The sequence below is a fragment of the Tupaia chinensis genome, unplaced genomic scaffold, assembly GCF_000334495.1.
Source record: "Tupaia chinensis unplaced genomic scaffold, TupChi_1.0 Scaffold000632_1, whole genome shotgun sequence".
NCBI classification, from domain to species: Eukaryota; Metazoa; Chordata; class Mammalia; order Scandentia; family Tupaiidae; genus Tupaia; species Tupaia belangeri.
Genome location: NW_006160152.1, coordinates 712332 through 722417, shown reverse-complemented (window position 1 = coordinate 722417; position 10086 = coordinate 712332). Strand labels below are relative to the sequence as shown.

At 50.2% G+C, this 10086-nt stretch overlaps 1 protein-coding gene across 1 annotated transcript in view; it reads left to right on the top strand.

Moving 5' to 3' along the window:
• The window catches only part of CERS3 (ceramide synthase 3), a 90998-nt gene that overhangs the window by 26608 nt on the left and 54304 nt on the right, over positions 1 to 10086 (top strand). Inside the window, exon 2 of the mRNA XM_006159494.1 lies at positions 4148 to 4242. The gene's annotated coding sequence lies outside the window, so the exon portion shown is untranslated. The remainder of the gene's footprint in view (positions 1 to 4147; positions 4243 to 10086) is intronic.

Here is a 10086-nt window from a genome sequence, read left to right as displayed (position 1 = left end):
TATAGCAAAATCCTCTCCAAAAAAAAAAGGAGGGTGGATAAAAATAACTAGTAATAAACTAATTCTTAGGAGGAAAAAAAAAAGAAAAATAAGTTCATTTGTCATGCTGATTATGCAGAGTGGTAGGTGAGGAAGGCCATGCTGGTGGCCAGGCACGCACACCCGCACACGCGCCTGCACACACTTCTCTCTGGTCCCCAACGCCTCAGCAGAAGCACTCCCGATAGCTGTCAGAGAGGTCGTGGGAGGATGGTACTCCGCGGTTCCAGAGCTGCCCACTGCTCTCAGGAAACACAAAGTGCAATGTTGCAACTGCGTATCAATCTTGGGCCCCAGGTCATCTATGCAAGAGCCTTGGCTCCATGCTGTGGATTTAGGAGTCCTGGCACAAAGACTGACCCGGAGGCTCAGTCGCAGTGGTGCAGGTGTTAGGGCACCTCTGCACAAGGCTGGGGCCACACAGGATGCCCAGGTTCAGTTCAGTTCCTGGACCAGGCTACACAGGCCAGGCACAGCGGTATGCACTGGTAATCCCACCTGTAATCCAGGAGGATGGGCCAGAGGACCCCAACATGGAATGATCCTGTCGAAAAATGCCCACCTTGGGACCAGCAGTTAGCGTAATGGCTCTGTCGCTGGACTCCCACGTAGTCGACCGCGATTCACGTCCCGGACCCGGTGGCTTAAACTCACGCCAGGCGCATGTGCGTGCGTGCCCAAGATCCCGAGAGGAGAATGGAGGAGAGTGCGGTGTGGCCATCCCCCCTGGGGGGTGATTTCTTGCTTTCTATCTCTCTGTCTGTCTCTGTCTTTCTGGCGACGGCACGTGCCCTATAGCGAAAACCTCTCAAAAAAAAAATATATGTATACATATATACACACACACAATTTGCTGATGCTAAACCAATCTCACATTGCACGATGAGACTCTTCCTTGGTCACGTTCACATCTCGGCGTCATTAACTGTATCCCACTTGAAGTCCCTGTTGCAGGGTCCTGGTTGGACCGGGCACCTCAAATCCCATTAGCCTTCACTGGGTTGCCCTGGCTTGTTTCCCACAGAGGTTCGCTTCACGTGGACTTCTGGTCTGTGACTAATTGTGTAAGACAGAAACTCCAGAACTTTCCCGTGATGACTGTAAAAAAAAAAAAAAGGGCGCAAAGTTGGATTTTCCTAAGCGACCGTTTCATAGATTACAATATAGCGTGGTTTTCAGACTTTCCTGGCCAGTACTGATAACACACAATCCTTTGCAATTCTTTTTTTTTTTTTTTTGGAGAGGTTTTTTCTATAGGGCGCGTGCGCTTGCCAGAGAGACAGAGAGACAGAAAGCGAGAAATCACCCCCCGGGGGGATGGCCACGCTGCAATCCCTTCTCCTCCATTCTCCTCTCGGGATCTTGGGCACGCACGCACACGTGCCCGGCGTGAGTTTAAGCCACCGGGTCCAGGATGCGAACCGCAGTCGACTACGTGGGAGTCCAGCGACATAGTCATTACGCCAACTGCTGGTCCCCAATCCTTTGCAATTCTCAACTTCCAATTGTTACATGCACATGAGCTCGTGTGTGCACACACACACAATTGCCTGATACATTAGTTTCACAACACAATATCTGATGCATATTGATACTTGCATTTATATCCCATTCTGTGCCTTGAAGTTTCCGGTCATGGGGCAGCAGGTGACGTGGAGGATAGAGGTGCTGGATCCCACAAGACCAACTCCGTGATTTGAGTCCCAGACCTGGCCACTTGAAAAAATCACACTGTGCATGTATGCATGTGTGTCCAAAGTCCTGAGAGGAGAGTGGAAGAAGGACAAGCAGTTGGCATAATGGCTATGTCGCTGAACTCCCATGTAGCCGACTGCGGTTTGAGTCCCGGACCCGGTGGCTTAAACTCACGCCGGGCGCGTGTGCGTGCGTGCCCAAGATCCCTAGAGGAGAATGGAGGAGAAGGGATTGTGGCGCGGCCATCCCCCCGGAGGGTGATTTCTCGTTTTCTGTCTCTGTCTCTCTGTGTCTTTCCCTCTAGCTTATGCCCCCTAATAGCAAAAATCTCTCAGAAACAAACCAACAGTAAAGCACCTCTACACACCCACCAGAGGGGCTAACAGATAAAAGATGCACTGCAGGGCCAGCAGGTGTGTTTCTCGCTTTCTGTCTCTCTGTCTCTCTGTCTCTCTCCAGTGAGTGCACATGCCTTAAAATGGCAAAAACCTAAACAAAGATAAAAAGAAAGAAATGCACTCAGTACGATTTTATGTATGTAAAGCTTAGAACAAGCAACATCCACCCGTGGTATTAAAAGTTAGGGCATGGGACCAGCAGATTGGGCATAATAGTTAATGTTATATGGGCTCCTATGTAGTTGACTGCAGTTCAAATCCTGGACCCAGCAGCTTAAAACATACCAGGTGCGTGTGCATGTGTGCCCAAGATCCCAACAGGAGAATGGAGAAGGGATTGCAGTGTGGCCATCCTCCCGGGGTGATTCCTCACTTTCTATCTCTCTGTGTCTCTCTGTCTCTCCCTGTCTCTCTGGCAAGCACCCACACCCTGTAGCAAAAATCTCTCTCTCTAAAAAAAAAAAAAAAAGTGGGTAGTGGGGCCAGCAGGTGCCATGGCTGGATTCCCACATGGCTAACAAGTCTCGTAGCTTTTAAGTCACTGGGTACTGGGTTCGAGTCCCAGACTCAGTGGCTTGAAAATCACCCCAGGCATATGTGCATGTGTGCCCAAAGTCCCAAGAGGAGAATGGAGGAGAAGGGATTGTGGTGTGGCCATCCCCCCTGGGGGGTGATTTCTCTCTCCCTTTCTCTGTCTCTCTTTCCTCTCTAGTGAGCCCTTGTGCCCTATGGCATAAACGAAAGAAATAAAGTTAGGGTAGGCGAGGTGAGGGAGGGGGTGACTGAGAAGGGTCCCAGAGGGAGGGTCTGGGGTGCTGGTGATGATGTTCCTTTAGGTTTGTTACTTCGCTGTGTGTCTGCTCCACTTCGGTAAAATATCTTGAACAGTGGGATCAGTACCAGGGCCAGGACTGCGACTTTGGAGCTCCCAATGTGTTGGTCTGGATGACGGGAGAACATGCTTTAAATCCTCCTTGGGGGACCAGCAGTTAGCATAATGGCTATGTTGCTGGACTCCCACGTAGTCAACCGCGGTTCGCGTCCTAGGCCCGGTGGCTTGAACTCACACCGGGTGCGTGTGCGTGCGTGCCCAAGATCCCAAGAGGAGAATGGAGGAGAAGGGATTGCAGTGTGGCCATCCCCCCTGAGGGGGGGTGATTTCTCACTTTCTGTCTCTCTGTCTCTCCAGCAAGTAGTGCGGTAGCTAAGGTGGCTGGATACTACATGGCTGCCTGTGTGGTTCGAATTTTACACCTGGTGGCTTGGAAAATATGCCAGAGGGTGTTTGTGTGTGTGTGTGTGCCCCCATCTCCAGAAAGTCCTGAGAGGAAACCAGAGGAGAAGGGATTGGAGTGTGTCCATCCCCCCTGAGGGGAGAGTTCTCATTTTCCCTCTTTCCTGCAAGCGCCCTCTAGCAAAAGAAAATAAAACACAACAAAGATAAAAAGCTTTCTCAAAGAATTTCCGGGCAGAGCCTGTGGTGGGAAGTCTTGCACTAGTGGGTCACAACCTGCCCTTTGAAATCCCACGGGCCCAGGGGGCCAGCAGTTAGTGTAATGCCTATGTCGCTGGACTCCCATGTAGTCAACCACGGTTCAAGGCCTGGACCCGGTGACTTAAACTCATGCCGGGTGCGTGTGCGTGCATGCCCAAGATCCTGAGAGGAGAATGGAGAAGAAGGGATTGTGGCGTGGCCATCCCCCCTGGGGGGTGATTTCTCGCTTTCTGTCTCTCTGTCTCTCTCTGTCTTTCTGGCAAGCACACGCGCCCTATAGCAAAAACCTCTCCCCCCAAAAAAAGAAAAGAATAAAAATGTTTATTTTTAATTCTTGAATTTTACATGTCAGCTCAGATGGTTCAAAAGCCCTACGCACATCAGACCAAACTGATTGCGATTTAACCGGCACCAGGTTCTAGCATCCGTCTGTAATTCTCACTTAATGTTTTAGAACAGAAGCGAACTTCGGGTGCGCTGTGTCGTGTAGTAATTGTGTCTCCCCTCCCTCCTCCTGCAGGGATGTGGTGAAAGCCCACGTGGCATTTTAACATACACACGTGTACAGCTACAGTACCCGAGCTCCTTGGCGCGGCGTTATCATCCCCACTCAAGGTAATTATCATTACTGACGGTTGGTTTTATTTTGCCTCTAGTACATTTTCTCAGCTGTGATCTTGGAAACTACGGGTACTTCTGGGACTCAAAAGTTGAATACCTGGTATTATTTTTTACCCTCATGGGGGGACTGGTGTTTGGGGAAGGTAAGTCCCTTGTTTTTCTTTAAGAGATTCTACAGGTTCTTTTTTTTTTTTTTTTTTTTTTTTATGAGAGATTTTTGCTATAGGACATTTGCACCCGCCAGAAAGACAGAGAGAGACAGACAGACAAAAAGTGAGAAATCACCCCCCAGGGGGGATGGCCATGCCGCAATCCCTTCTCCATTCTCCTCTCGGGAACTTGGGCACGCACGCACACGCGCCTGGTGTGAGTTTAAGCCACTGGGTCCGGGACTCGAACTGCGGGCAACTACATGGGAGTTCAGTGACACAGCCATTAGGCCAACTGCTGGTCCCTGTTTTTTTCTTTTTTCTTTTTTAATAATTTTTTGGGGGCATGTACACACACTGGAGTGAGAGAGAGAGAAAAAGAGAGGGAAAGTGAGAAATCACCTCTCTTGGGTGGATGTCCACACTGCACCCTCTTCTCCTCTATTCTCTTCTTGGGATTTAGGCATGTACGCACACGTGACTGGTGTGTTTTTCAATGGCTGGGTCCGGGACTCGAACCGCAGATTTGGCCATGTAGGATCCAGCACTGGGTGACTCCCATATTCTCTCTTTGTGAAAGGGGAGATGTTGAGTGGGAGTTTCACTGGCCAGCACCACCTGGGGGCCAGAGATGAGCTTGCTCTCGTGGTCGGGATCTGTCTGCCGTGCTCTGGGGTCACCCCCCACCCAACTCCCCAACGTTCGCTGTTCTAATGGGAAGAAGGAAGATCTGACTGTGTCTGGCAGGCGTCCGGCCCAGTGTCTAGCCTGTAAAGGGGACCCTCCAAAACCGCATGTCTTCACAATGATAAAAAATGACGATTGAGGGCCAGCCGCTGGAACGGTGGTTACTGCGCTGGGCTCCCACATGGCTAACCACGGTTCTAGTCCTGGATCCGGCTGCTTCAAACTCATGCCAGGCACGTGTGCACCTGTGCCCAAAACCCCAGGAGGAGAATAGAGGAGAAGGGATTGCAGCATGCCCATCCCCCCGGGGGGTTGGTTTCTCACTTTCCCTCTCCTTGTCTCTGTCTCTCTCCTCCCTGGCGAGTGCACATGCCCTATGGCAAAAACTTACCGCCTCAAAAAAAAAATTGATTGAAAATGATCATTTGTGGGACCAGCAGTTGGCATAATGGCTATGTCGCTGGACTCCCACATAGTCGATCGTAGTTCGAGTCCCGGACCCGGTGACTTAAACTCATGCCGGGCGTGTGTGCGTGCGTGCCCAAGATCCCGAGAGGAGAATGGAGGAGAACGGATTGTGGCGTGGCCATCCCCCCTGGGGGTGATTTCTCGCTTTCTGTCTCTCTGTCTCTGTTTGTCTGGCGAGCGCACGTGCCCTATAGCAAAAACCTCCCAATAAAAATAAAAAATAAAAAAAAAGAAAGAAAGAAAGAAAGAGAGAAAATGATCATTTGTATGAGGAAGCGTTATCCTCAAAGCATGTTCATACGTAATGACTTGATAAAAGGCAAAACCAAGCGATGTAAAGAGAGGTTACGTTTCTACTCGTGGCACCCAAGGTCCAGCCTGACTCTGCGTCCCCTTAGCACTTGACTTTCTGTCTCCGAACTTCCCTTTCCGCAGCTCCTTGGAGGTGTGAGTAATTACTACTGTCATGAGGATTCGGTGCGCCTTGGGTTGGGACTTTGGACACTGAACTGCTCTGTGGTTATTGTTTCCATCACCCCATTTACGTTTTGCAATGGTCCATGAAAAAATGGTGATATTTTGCCCATTTTCAACCACAAAACCGGAGGTCGGAGCTGTGAGCATCTGAATTCCTGGTACCAGCTTATTTAGGGCTTTGCCCCACCTCCCCATCCTGCTAGGGTGACTAATGGCTACTGGGGCTGTAGAGAAGCAAATAGAAGGAGCTCCTATTCCAAGCCTGCTTGTAGTGTAAACTTTTTTATTTTTTGAGAGGTTTTTGCTATAGGGCGTGTGCGCTCACCAGAAAGACAGAGACAGACAGACAGAAAGTGAGAAATCACCCCCAAGGGGGATGGCCACGCCGCAATCCCTTCTCCTCCATTCTCCTCTCGGGATCTTGGGCACGCACACACACGCGCCCTGCGTGTTTTAAGCCACCGGGTCCGGGACTCGAACCGCGGTCGACTACGTGGGAGTCCAGTGACATAGCCATTACGCTAACTGCTGGTCCTGAAAGCAATGATTGCTATAATGGGCGCCTGATCCCTCAGCCCAAGGCCAGCAATCCCTGGTCCGAAGGCCATCCTGCTTTTTGTTTTATTTTATTTTATTTTATTTTTTCACTCATAGGGTACATGTGCTCACCAGAGAGAGAGACAGACAGACAAACAGACAGTGAGAGGAAAAGTGAGAAATCACTCCAGGAGGGTTGGCCATGCCTCATTCTCTCCTCCTCCACTCTCCTCTGTGGATTTTGGGCATGCACGCACGCGCGACCGGCGTGACCATCCAGGTCTGGGATTCGAACCACTGTCAGCCATGTGGGAATCCAGTGCTTTCACCGCCATGCCACCTGCTGGTCCTGTCTTGCTTTTTGGCTTGAGATTGCAGGAGGAGGTCAGTGAGGCGGTGTGATGGGGCGGTCTTTCCGCACTGTTTCACCACCTCCCTCACTAGGCTGTGGGTGCAGCCCCCACCCTTATCTGGAGATTACTCGAATCCTTGTCATCTTGTTCTTTTCCAAGGGATGCTTTATTGTGCAGGGCAACCGGAAACCCTGCCTTTCAACCTTACGTAAGCATCATCCGTTTACAAATAGTACCATGCTCGCCTTGCCTCACCTGCACCTTAGTAACCCCAAGCTCTTCCCTCAAGTGACTCAGCTGCCTTCTTATTCAATGGTGAAAGAGATATTCCGAATTCTTGCTCCAGGCTCCCACACCTGCCTCCAGGTCTCATTCTCTTTCTTTAAGTGACTCCTTTGGTGACATTCCCCAAGCCAGGTTCCAGGATGTAAGAAGCCTGCCGTAGCTAGGGGAAGGGGTGACCCTGTCAAGCGAATGGCCAGTTCTTGGAAGAGCTGCCTGCCTGCCCCCCATAACACCCCATCCGGACAATCTAAGCCTTGATCTGGGTGCTGCAGGGAAGCAGGGAAGGATGGCCGGCTGCCGTGTCACCTGGAAGGCCACAGAGCCATCGATGGGGTAGCGGCGACACTGACAGTGGGAATACACCCGTAGCGTACTGGGCACTTGTCACATGGCGGGCATTACAGAGTGGCATAGACACATCACTTATTTTATGCCGACCTAGACTTTATGCAGGAAATATTATCACACCCTGTTTTACGGATGAGGGACTCAAGGCTTAGAAAACGTCATTTGGGGGCCAGCAGATGGCGTCGCTGGACTCCCACTTGGCTGACCACGGTTCAAGTCCCGGACCCGGTGGCTTCAAATTCACACTGGGCAAATCCGTGTGTGTGTCCAGATTCCAAGAGGAGAATGGAGGAGAAGGGATTGTGGCGTGGCCATCCCCCCTGGGAGGTGATTTCTCGCTTTCTGTCTCTCTGTCTCTCTCTGTCTTTCTGGTGAGTGCATGTGCCCTATAGCAAACACCTCTTCCCCCCCAAAAAAGATACAAGAAGTGTTTGGGATCAGGTGGTGACAATGATCCATACTAGACTGACACAGGAATGGTCTTGGGGTGATGTTCCGGCACCTCCCTGGGCCCACCGAGCACACAAATGCCTGTGTGAGTTTAAGCTACCAGGTTCGGGACTCGAACCACGGTCGACTACATGAGAATCCAGCTATGTTGCCATTACGCCAGCTGCTGGTCTCAATATTAAAAAAAAAAAAAAATGTTGCCATACTGGGATCCGATGCCTTCAGCAGCATGCCACCTGCTGGCCCCAAACACCTACTCTGTTATTTTATTTTCATTTTTAGTTTTTTCCCCACAGGGCACATGATTGCTGCAGGGAGATGGAGAGAGGGAAAGTGAGAAATGTCCCTCTTGTGGGAGGGCCACACCACAATCTCTTCTCCTCTATTGTCTTCCTGAGACTTGGGCACGCGCACGCGCGAGCACACCCAGTGTGATTTTCAAGCCACTGGCTCTGGGGCTCAAACCATAGTCGGCCATGTGGGAATCCAGTGCCTTAACCACCATGCCACCTGCTGGTCCCTGAACACAGATTCTTCAAAGCTAGTAGGCCCTGGAATCCTACAAGTCCCATGCTGGAAATTCTTGCCCAGTGTGTTGGGGTGGGGAAGATCTGGGCTCCACCGCTGGAGAGCTTGGAACTCACATTGTGCTTACTGGAGCTTTCTGTTTACTCAGGGAGTCCCCTTACAAGGCTTCCCTTACTGCAGGAGGGGTACAAAACCCACTGGGTTGTCCCAGCAGGAAGAGAAGTGGAGGAGGTGGTGGGGGAGACGCTGTGGGGCTGCAGGAAGGGCTCCTGTCGCTCTCCTTGGGGATGCTTTCTGAATTCAGTATTTAAGGGATCAGCAGATGGGGTAATGGTTATGTCACTGGACTCCCGTGTGGTCGACCGCGGTTCGAGTCCCAGCCCCGGCGACTTAAAAACTCACATGTGGGCATGTGTGTGTGCGTGCCTGAAATCCCAGGAGGAGAATGGAGGAGAGGGGATTGCAGCCTGGCCATTCCTCCTGGGTATGTGGGGGGTGATTTCTCACTTTCTCTCTCTCTCTGCCTCTCCAGTGAGCGTACGTACCCTATAGCAAAAATACTTCTAAAAAAAATAAAACAGGGCCCAGCAAATGGCGTGGTGGTTAAAGCGGCTGGATTCCCAGATGGCTGACCATAGTTCGAGTCCTGTACCTGGCATCTTGCTTTCTCACTTTCCTATTCTTTCTCTGTCTCTCTCTGGTCAACTTTAAAAAAAAATAAAATAAAATAAATGAATTTAGTATTGAATGCAGCCTGACATCTGCTTTTTTCCCATGCCCAGTAAGACCAGGTGACTGCAGACCAATGGCCCAACACTGCACCGGTTGGGATGTCTGTTCACATGGTCTCCTCTAACCCCACAGCAGCTCTTCAGGTAGATGGGACTAGCCCCATTTTGCAGATGAGTGAAACAAGGTCAGGTGAGACTGAGTTGCCCCAGGTCACTGAGCTGGCCTGAAGGGTCAGGGCTGACCCTCCAGCCAGGCTTCCTGCCTCCAGAGCCCACAGCTCTCTCTCCAGTCTCCAGGCAGTGTGCGAAGCGTTGCTTTCATCTCAGTGGGTTTGTCGTCCTTTTTAAAATTTGTGCTTCTTGGGGCTGGCAAGTGGCATGGTGGTTAAAGTGCTGGACTCCCACATGGCTGACCACAGTTCGACTCCCAGACCTGGCAGTTTGAAAACCATGCTGGGCACATATGTGCAGGTGCCCAGAATCCCAGGAGGAAAATAGAAGAAGAGAAGGGATTGCAATGTGGCCATCCCAACTGGGGGATGATTTCTCACTTTCTCTCTCTCTCTCTGTCTCTGTCTATCTCTAGCAAGCACATATACTCAATGGCAAAAACCTAAATATATATAAAATAAAAAATAAATAAATATAAAAACATATATATGTGTGTGTGTATAAACAAACAAAAAGAAAAATATAAATATATATAAAATATAAATAAATGTAATCATATTATACATAAACAAACAAAAAAGAAAAATGTAAATATATATAAAAATATAAATAGGGACCAGCAGTTAGCATAATGGCTATGTCGCTGGACTCCCC